Raw genomic sequence first — 10947 nt, 5'->3', positions numbered from 1 at the left:
TCATGTGACTGTTTTTGGGGGTGGGGGTGTGGCCTCGGCCTCCAGGGGGCAGCAGCAGCTTTCTTCATTTGCCTTTGCAGGCGTCTCTGCATCCAGCTTCCTGTTCCTCTGCTTTGGTCCGTGTTCAAATCCCTCCCAGAGGTCCTGGAGTGATGACGATGCTAAATCAATACAACCTGTCCTTTTGGAGGACTTAGTGTCTGCAGAGCCGCAGACGTTCTTTTGAAATTCGCCTTTGAGTTGTGGGCGGAGTTAGCCTTTGCTCTTTTCCTATGATCCCTTAGTTTACAATCCGTCCCACTAGCTTACATCCCTCACAAGCTCAAGCTAACATTTCAGTCCAGTTCTGATCCAGATTCTGGCTCAGACCAGGAAAACAGAGACGTTCATGTTTGTCTGCAGATGGATGATCAGAATGGAGCAGAGCGGGGAGACTCTGGTCTGTACAGTCGTGGTCAAAGGTTTTGAGAACTACATAAATATAAAGTTGCTGTTAAGTTTTTACTTTGCACAAACTAATATTTGTGCCATTCTCAGGACTTTTTGGTCACGACTAGTTTCTGTGTGATAAATTTGGTCTTTTTCATCTGCTCCTGTTTCACAGTGGTTTAATGAAATACTCATGAATGGACTTGGAGTTGATCTCTAAGGCTGCATTTACACTGCAGGTCTAGATGCTCATATCCGATTTTCTGACTATATCCGATTTGTTTGACGACCCGCTTACATCATCTTTTAAAAGTGACCCGTATCTGATGTTTGCATTTACACTATACAATGCTGAAACTATCAAACGTGGACGTTCTGAGGACTACGTAGCAGAATTTCCGTCCTCCGCGGACCTTTTTCGGACTGTCGTGACTGCGGTTGTCATGGAGGCAAGGCGGCGACGGAAGGAGGCGTGGCCTTGGGCGCTCCTGAGGGGATGCATGGGGGAGTAAAAAGGAGGGCTGCTCGGCCGTCTTATGTTCTCTCTCTGAGTTTTGAATGAGGAAGTGTTTGCAGACGTGCTGTACTAACAGTTTGATCCAAGTGTTGAACCTTTCCTGCGCGATGACTTCTCTTTTCCGACCGTAGTCAGAAACACACGGGAGATTTCCTCTGGGTTCTCTTTTCCGTTCTGAACCCTCAGCCTCACCCAAAGACTCCAAAACTTTTGGGGGAGAGACCTTATTTTTAATTTATGGTTCTCCGACAGTCCCCCGCTCCGCACTCACAGGAGAGAGGGGGGCTCTCTCCTTACACACACACACACACGCGTGCGCGCGCTCACACACACACACACCCCCCATCATACACGCCCCCAAAGAAATAAACGGCTTCTAGCCTGCTGTTCCATAGCATCGGTGTCCCGCTTCATTAGTTACCGTTTGCGTCCCGACCGGGACCGGACATAACAGCGGTTTCCAACTTCGGTCTGAAGCCTGAGGCTGAAAGGTAACACGCTGACAGCAAAATCAGCACAAAAAGCACCTTAATAAGTCATGTGATCTCAGTTGGTGGTGTCCTGAATTGACGTCACCGAGGTACGATTCAATTCAATTCAATTTTATTTGTATAGCCCAAAATCACAACAACAGTCGTCTCGATGGGCTTCGAAGTAAAACATGAAATCAAAAGGATCACGAATACAAAGAGTTCAATAGAAAAATACTAAAATGAACTAACAAACTGACTAAGCTATACTGGCATCCCTGCCCTTAGACCCCCCTTCACGGTAAGGAAAAACTCCCAAAAAAACCGGATTCCGGAAAAAACGAAGAAACCTCAGGGGTGTCAACATGAAGGAGGGATCCTCCCCCAGGACGGACAGGCGATTTACCAGAAATCGTAGAGAAGAATTAACTTATCTAAATCTACAACTATATATATAAAGGCCAGCAGACGAGCTTCATCCAGCCGTGGTTGTGGGGACAGTCAAAGGCGCGAGTCGAGCCAGAGGCAGGATCCACAGCCAGGTGTAGGAGCAGGAGCAAAGGCGAGGTAAACGGTCAGGAACTGGAGCACGGATGAACCAACTGGAATCTGGAAGCACTCCCACTCCCCAGGAGGGGAGAGGAAAAGAGGGACAATACATGAATCGCACTGTTCCAAACAGAGGCATGGAGAACTAAATGATAAATTATGATCAAGAATAGAGGAGAGGAAGGGTAGAAGTAAAAAAGGAAAGAGGACAGAACCCCAGTGCACCATAGTTACCCCAGCTTCAACTTCTAGCAGCCTTTTAAAAGAAATAGTTATTATTAAGTTTAATTTAAACAAACTAACATTAAGTTAACTAATCTCTGAATACTAACTAGTCTGACAATAAGCCTGTCCACAGAGGAATGTTTTCAGTCTAGCTTTGAATGTAGAAACTGAGTCGGCCTCTCTTCCATGAGCTGGGAGTTTATTCCATAAGACAGGGGCTTGGTGGCTAAACGCTCTACCTCCAACCGTACTTTTACTAATTCTAGGAACCACAAGCAGTCCTGCATTTAGTGAGTGAAGTGTTCTCATTGGATGGTAAGGGACTATGAGGTCCTTAATATAGGACGGGGCCATTCCATGTAAGGCCTTATAGGTTAACAGGAGGATCTTGAACTTAATTCTAGAATCAACTGGGAGCCAATGGAGCGAAACTAACACAGGAGTGATGTGATCTCTTCTGCTAGTTCCAGCTAACAATCTAGCTGCTGCGTTCTGAACAAGCTGGAGACTTCTTAAGGAACTCTTAAGACACGCTGCTAACAAGGAGTTACAGTAATCCAGCCTCGACGTAACAAATGCATGGATGAGTTTTTCAGCATCACTCTTAGAAAGTAGATTTCTGATCTTAGCAATATTCCGCAGGTGAAAAAAGGCAGTTCTACACGCCTGAGATATGTGAGCCTTAAATGATAAATCCTGGTCAAGTAAAACCCCAAGGTTTCTAACTGTGGAATTGGGGGCTATACTTATGCCATCCAGGGAGACTATCTGAGCAGACAGAGCATCTCTGAGGTTTTTAGGACCAAGTATAATGACCTCAGTTTTTTCTGGGTTCAAGAGGAGGTAATCAATTGTCATCCAGGTCTTGATGTCACTGATGCAGGCGTTCAGTTTCTCTATCTGGTCATTCTGGTCAGGCTTCATGGATAAATACAACTGCGTATCGTCGGCATAACAATGAAAATTAATGCTGTGTTTCCTGATTATGTTTCCTAGGGGTAACATATAAAGCGTAAACAGGATCGGTCCCAAGACTGAGCCCTGTGGGACTCCATAGTTGACTCGAGTGCACTGAGAGGAATGTCCATTTACATTAACGAACTGATACCTATCGGACAGATAGGATTTAAACCACTGGAGAGCAGATCCTCTGATCCCTATGTCCTGCTCTAATCTATGGAGTAAAATACCGTGGTCGATAGTGTCAAAGGCTGCACTGAGGTCCAACAGGACCAGAATAGAAAGTAGTCCCTTTTCTGAGGCCAATAACAAGTCATTAGAGACTCTAACTAGTGCAGTTTCCGTGCTGTGGTGGGGTCTAAACCCCGACTGAAAGTCTTCAAAGTGGCTGTTGTCCTGTAGGTGGCAGTAAAGCTGCTGAACTACAACTCTTTCTAGGATTTTAGAAATAAAGGGCAGGTTTGATATCGGTCTATAGTTGGCCAAGATGCTAGGATCCAAACTGGGCTTTTTCAGAAGAGGTTTAACAACTGCATATTTAAAAGACTGTGGCACGTAACCCGTTTCCAGAGAGGCATTTATCATTGTTAATATGGAATCATTAATTAGGGGAAAAGTTTCTTTAAAAAGTCTAGTGGGAATTGGGTCTAACAGACACGTTGAGGATTTGGAGGACGTAATAATTGATGTTATTTCCGCTTGATCCACAGCAGTGAAGCAGTCTAATGTTACAGAGGTTTCTATGGATGCCTCCACTTCTACCGCTTCAGCCTGTTCTGGGCTGATAGTAGGAATAACTTGATTTAACTTATGTCTAATATTTGAGATTTTACTGTCGAAAAATGTAAGAAAATCATCAGAGCTGAGAGAAACAGGAACATGTGGTTCTACTGAGCGCTGACTGCGAGTTAATTTAGCTATAGTGCTAAAAAGAAATCTTGGATTGTTTCCATTCTCTGATATTAAGGTTGAATAGTACTGGCTTCTAGCTCTACGCAGAGCTTTTTTATAATTTAATAGGCTATGTTTCCAGGTATTCATAGACTGCTCTGAACCGGAGCGGCGCCATTCTCTTTCCAACTTACGGGTTTCTCGTTTAAGAGAACGAGTTTCAGCGTTAAACCACGGTGCTACTCGGTTTTGTCTGACGAACTTAGGTTTCAAGGGGGCAACAACATGGAGTGTACTCCTGAGGGCTTGTAAGGCATCATTAACAAAGTGGTCATTTATACTAGGACTGATGCCATGGGAGCTGGTCTCAGAGTATTTTCTCAGAATATCACTAAGTACTGGCTGAACTGTGTGTTTAAACTCAGACACAGAATGGTCAGTTAAGGTTCTTCTAAGCTGTTTCTTATTCACTGGGGCAGCAGGATGTTCTAATGTAAACTGGAAGGTAATCATAAAGTGATCAGAAATGATGGGGTTAAGAGGAAGGACACTCAGCTGGCTGATCTCTATCCCATGGGTTAGAACAAGATCCAGGGTGTGCTTATGACAGTGAGTGGGTTCATTCACACTTTGGGTGAAACCAACATCATCTAATAAAGCTGCAAAAGCCTTTCCTAGACAGTCACTGGGGTCATCAACATGAATATTAAAATCCCCTAATATTATAGTTTGATCAGAATCTAAGACAATAGTCGATAGGAAGTCGGAAAACTCAGTTAAAAATTCTGAATATGGGCCGGGGGGGCGATAAATAATTATGAGTAAAACAGGTTTTGGAGTTTTCCTGTTTGGGTGACTTAAAGACAATATGATGTTTTCAAATGAATTATAAACATTTTTAACTTTAGGGCTGAGAAGTAAGCTAGACTGTGATATTACTGCCAAACCACCTCCTTTCCCTGAAATCCTGGATTTCTGATAGTTAGCATAAGTGGGGGGGGTTGCTTCATTCAATCTAACATAGTCATCCTGATGGAGCCAAGTTTCTTTCAAGGCTAGAAGACTGAGGTTGTTATCAGTAATTAACTCGTTGACTAAGAGGGACTTGGAGGAAATGGATCGAATGTTTAATAAACCGCATTTAATGACATAATTCTGCTTGTGAGAACTGCTGTCTGTCACTTTAAGGTTTCTATGACGCGCTCCTTTCATTTGTCTTTCAGCACATAAGCTAAAGCTAGGACCTGCTTGACTTTCCCTGCATGGGTTTTGCACCAGCACTAACCCTAAGGGAGGCTCAGAGGAGCGTTTTACACTGCTGCTCTGCGCCCGGGTCTCGTCTCTGGATTGTCAGGTTAACAGACTAAGGCTAGCAGAAATGTTTCTAGAAAGAAGAGCGGCACCGTCCCGAGTGGGATGGACGCCGTCTCTCCGCATGAGACCGGGCTTCCCCCAAAACGCGCTCCAGTTATCCACAAAACCAACGCCGCTTTCTGGGCACCATCTAGAAAGCCAGCGGTTAAATGATGAAAAGCGGCTGTACATTTCATCACTACGACTCACATTTACTGGGGAATATCCGATTTGTCTGCTTACATGGCACACGCAAATGCACGTATCCGATTTGTTTCCGATTTATTTCCACATATGAGTGAGGCCTGTATCCGATCTGAGAAAAACGGAATCCATGCGCTTTTGTCCTGCTTACACGTTCACCGATCATATCCGATCTGTGCCACGTGAGAGGAAAAAATCGGAATTGGGTCACTTGAACAATGCAGTGTAAAGGCGGCCTCAATGTGCTGGTTCTGTTCTGATCAACTCCAACGTTCTTCTCGGCTGCTCCAGACTTCCTCATGCAAACCACAGCTCCTCTCTGGATCCTCTGGATCTGCAGAGACCCGGTGCAGATCCATGTGATCCTCTGCAGAAACCTCTGAGGTTCTGTCCCTGCATGAAACCATCCTGCTGCTCACATTAGAACTCCTCGGCTTTCTGCCACCTTTCCCTAAACTCTTCCATACCATGTGGTCAGTACCAACTATCTTTCCACTCTTCATCCTCTTCTTCCTCACAGATATTTGCCACTTTCTGCTCCACAATAGCCACCTGTATCCTCCACATTCTTCCTTCCACACCACGATAAAACAGCTTTAACCAGCCCAGACCTGCAGTCAGTCCCTCCATGAGGCGTTGAATGTGGGAGCCTCCTTCAGCCTCCTCTTCCTCTTCCTCCTCTACAGCAGAGCAGCTCACGCCCAGAGACCACGTTTGGTCTGGAGGTCACTGAGCGTGGCGTGCCCTTTGGATGTCGAAGCACACATGTAGAGGGTGATTAGACCACACTTGGATGTTCCTTGTTGAGGAGTGACGAGGCCTCACAGGAAACAATAACTGGGCTTTATGCAGCAACTGATGGTTTTTAAAGCCCAGCTGACCACAGCCTGCTTTCTGTACGTGAACCAAACACACGGGCTGTTCTGTGGCAAAAGAATACAAAGGTTTGACCACCTTTAGGTTACAGTCCCTGACAAAAGTCTTGTCGCTTATCCATTTTGTAGAAACAAAAGCGTATAACCTCACTTTTAATGAATCCATTGGTTTTAGAAATGTCTCATATGAAAGCTAAAACCCTCCCAAATTATGTTCAATATACTAAAATAAAATTGCTTCACTGAAGAAAGATTGATCATTTAATGAACACAGAAAGATCACATTTTGGCAAGACAAAGGTTTTGTCGCCTTGTCATATGATGCACCCAATCCTAGAGTACAGCCTCACCTGTGATCAATTACTGATCAATCAATTAGTGGGTGTGTATAAAAAGAACCTTCACATCAACTGCAACTTGACCTCTGACAACATGCCTAAGATTCACCCTGAGACCAAAGCGTTGATTATCAAGAGGCTGAAGACCAGATCCACTGCTGAGGTGGCCGACACCTTCAATGTGTCTCAGCGTCAAGTACAAAGAATAAGAAAAGGTTTGGAAGAGACTGGAGATGTTTTTGACAAGCCCAGGTCCGGCAGACCCCGCAAGACAACTGCTCGGGAGGACCGTTTGTTGGTTGGAAAATCCAAGGCCAGCCCCTTTTCCACTGCAGCAGAGCTCCACCGGGCCTGGTCACCTCAAGTCCCTGTGTCAACCAGAACCGTTAGTAGAATTCTGTCTCAAAATGGCCTCCATGGTGGAATCAGTGCCCAGAAACCAGCACTAAACAAGAGGCAATTGAAAAATCGTGTGGCATTTGCACAGCCTGCTAAAAGGATGGATGCTGGAAAAGTGGCAGAAGGTGGATTTCTCAGATGAGTTTTTAGTTAAATTACATCACAGGAGACCAACTTGTGATGTATGCGGGTTGTTTGTTATCGCGAGATACACACTAGGAGGGGGTGTTGTACATGTGGCTGAAGTGCAAGGTGGAGGGCGAGTCTGTTATAATAAAAGCCTGTTCAAACATCCGAGGTCGTCCTGACTCATCAATATTACATGGTGTCAGAAGAAAAGAATTCGGAAAGAAGAGGAAATGGCGCAGTTTCAACCACCACCGAATCTAAGTTTGCAAGGAAACTTGGCGGGAAACTGGAGTCAGCGTTTTGAGCTCTTCTGTACCGCCAGCGGCATCGCGGAAAAGTCTGAGAAGGTGCAATGTGCAACTTTTCTTCACGTCGCGGGAGATGAAGCGGTAAAAGTATACAATGCTTTTGAATTTGGAGACGACGAGAAAGACAAAGTTTAAGTTCTGAAAAAGAAGTTTAAGGACTATTGTGAACCTAGAAAAAACGTAACTCACATACGGCACATGTTCTTCACAAGAGCGCAGAAAAAGGAAGAAACCATTGATGCATATGTCACAGATTTAAGAAACAAAGCCAAGGACTGTGAATTCAAAGATTTACACGATTCCCTGGTATGTGACAGAATTGTGTGTGGCATTACGAATGACCAAGTGAGAGGCAGATTACTCAGAGAAGCAGATCTGACACTTGAAAAGGCCATTAATATTTGCCGTGCCAGTGAAATAACGACCAGCCAGGTGAAAGCTCTCACTGAAGAGGCAGAAGTGAGTAGACTGATGACAAAAGAAAATAAAGAACATTCAAACCTGTGAAAGCAGAGTTCAAAGAAATAAACTGCAATAGATGTGGACTCAAGCATGCAGTTAAAAATGTCCTCCATTTGGACAGTCATGCAATTTGTGCAAGAAAAAGAATCATTTTGCTGAAATGTGCAGATCACAAGTTCAAAGGAAGCAGCAAGGAAAGAGAGTGCATACAGTGGAGCAGAGAGAAAGTGAAAATGACATGTTTCTGGGAGCAGTAAACAAAGAGGAAAAAGTCATTTCTGTAATGGATTCTGGAGATACAAACACTGAGATTTGGACAGAAAACTTCAAGATCAACAAAAAACAGGTGTCATGTAAGCTGGACACAGGAGCAGATTGTAATGTTATGTCTGTGAAAACTCTCACTGCACTTGAAGCTGCAGGTTCATTGAAAGCAAGTAAAACAAAACTAGTTCCCTGTTTTGGTCACAAGGTGGCAGCAATAGGCAAGAAACAACTGATCTGTGAGTACAAAGGAAAAAAGCATAAGATTGAGTTTGAAATCACTCAGGAAGATGTGAGCACTAAAGTTGGAGGAACTACATGCTTAAAAATAGGCTCAGTTCAGAGAGTATATGCAGTTGGAAAAGAACAAGACATTCTCAAAGACTATAATGATTTGTTTGATGGTCTTGGTTGTTTGCCAGGTCAGCATCACATCCAAATAGACCCCTCAGTCTCACCAGTAGTACACGCACCCAGAAGGATTCCTGTAGCCCTGAGAGACAGAGTGGTCAAAGAACTGCAGAGAATGGAAAACATGGGAGTTATTATAAGACAGACAGAGGCAACAGAGTGGCTTAACAGCATGGTGACTGTAGTTACACCCAAGAAAATTCGGATATGCATGGATCCAAAAGACTTGAACAGAGCAATAAAACGAGAACATTATCCATTGCTCACTGTGGAAGAAGTTGTGTCTCGTATGCCAAACGCCAAATACTTCTCTGTGTTAGACGCTAACCAAGGATTTTGGCAGATCAAGCTGGATGATGAAAGCTCAAGGCTCTGTACATTTAACACACCCATCGGTCGTTACAGGTTTCTACGGCTACCTTTTGGCATCTCATCAGCACCCGAAGTGTTCCAGAGAGCGGTAGCACAAATGATTGAGGATCTGGATGGTGTTGTGAACATCATAGACGATTTGCTAGTATGGGGCGACTCGAAAGAGGAACACGATGACAGACTGAGAAAGCTGCTGGACAGAGCAAGACAATACAACCTGAAACTGAACAGAAGCAAATGTTTCATCAGAACTAATGAAATCAGATATATTGGACACACACTCACAGATAAAGCAACCAGATGAAGAAAAAGTAAGAGCAGTGACGCAGCTACCCCCACCTCAGGACAAACAAGAACTACAGAGGTTTTTAGGAATGGTCCAGTACTTGGCCAAATTCATACCAAACCTGTCAGACATCAGTGCACCATTGAGACAGCTGCTTGACGGAGACATAGAGTGGCACTGGGAAGAAGCACAGAAAACGAGCTTTGAAAATCTTAAACAGCTCGTCACCAAGGCTCCAACTCTGAAGTTTTATGATGTCAACAAGCCAGTGACACTCTCGGTTGATGCAAGTTCACAAGGCTTGGGAGCAGTTTTACTGCAAGATGGACTACCTGTAGCCTATGGGTCACGAGCACTAACAGATTGTCAGCAAAGATATGCTCAGATAGAAAAAGAGCTGCTAGCAATTGTGTATGGCTGTGAGAAGTTTCACCAGTACGTTTATGGAAAAGACATTCAGGTTGAAAGTGATCACAAGCCACTGGAGAGCATCTTTAAGAAATCTCTGCACCAAGCACCCATGAGATTACAGAGAATGCTCCTGAGATTGCAAAGATACAGCCTAAAAGTGACATACAAACCCGGCAAAGAACTCCATATTGCAGACACACTGAGCAGAGCATTCTTAAGAGAAAAAGAGGAAGATTTGATGGGAAAAGAGCTGGAGGTAAACACGATTACACCTCAACTACCAATGTCAGAGGAAAAGCTGAATACGTTTAAGAAAGCTACAGCAGAAGATCCAGAACTACAACATCTAAAAGAGAGAGTTCAGAGAGGATGGCCAAAAGAGCGGCATGCTGTTCACAAAGACATTCAGCCATATTGGACATTCAAGGAAGAGATCACATACACAGCTGGACTGATGTTCAAGGGATCAAAGCTCATAGTACCACAAAGGTTGAGACAAGAAATGCTTGAAAAAATTCACGAATCACACTTGGGAATGGTCAAGTGCAAAGAAAGAGCCAGAGACATTTTATATTGGCCAAATATGTCCAAACACATTGAAGAGACAGTGTCAAAGTGTGCAGTCTGTAACGAGAACAAGAACAGTAATCCAAGAGAACCATTACTATCACACCCAGTACCAGACAGACCATGGGAGAAAGTAGGCACAGACTTATTCCACTACAAAGGAGCAGAGTTTGTGTTATGTGTGGACTACTTTTCCAAATTTCCAGAGATCATGAAACTGAAAGACACTACCAGTCACAGTGTCATAGTGGCTCTGAAATCAATATTTGCCAGGCACGGGATACCTGATGTTGTGATTTCAGATAATGGACCTCAGTATGACAGTGCTGAGTTCAAGGACTTTGCTGAAAGCTGGGAATTCAGGCATGTCACATCTAGTCCCACACATGCCCAGTCCAATGGTCAGTCAGAACGAACAGTACAAACAATCAAAAATCTGCTCAAGAAATCAGAAAATGGAAAAGGAGATCCCTATATTTCACTCCTGGAGTTTCGCAATACACCACTGGAAAGTGTAGGCTTATCCC

Source organism: Oryzias latipes, chromosome 20 (genome assembly GCF_002234675.1).
Source record: "Oryzias latipes chromosome 20, ASM223467v1".
Taxonomy (NCBI): Eukaryota; Metazoa; Chordata; class Actinopteri; order Beloniformes; family Adrianichthyidae; genus Oryzias; species Oryzias latipes.
Note: the sequence above shows the minus strand (reverse complement) of the source record.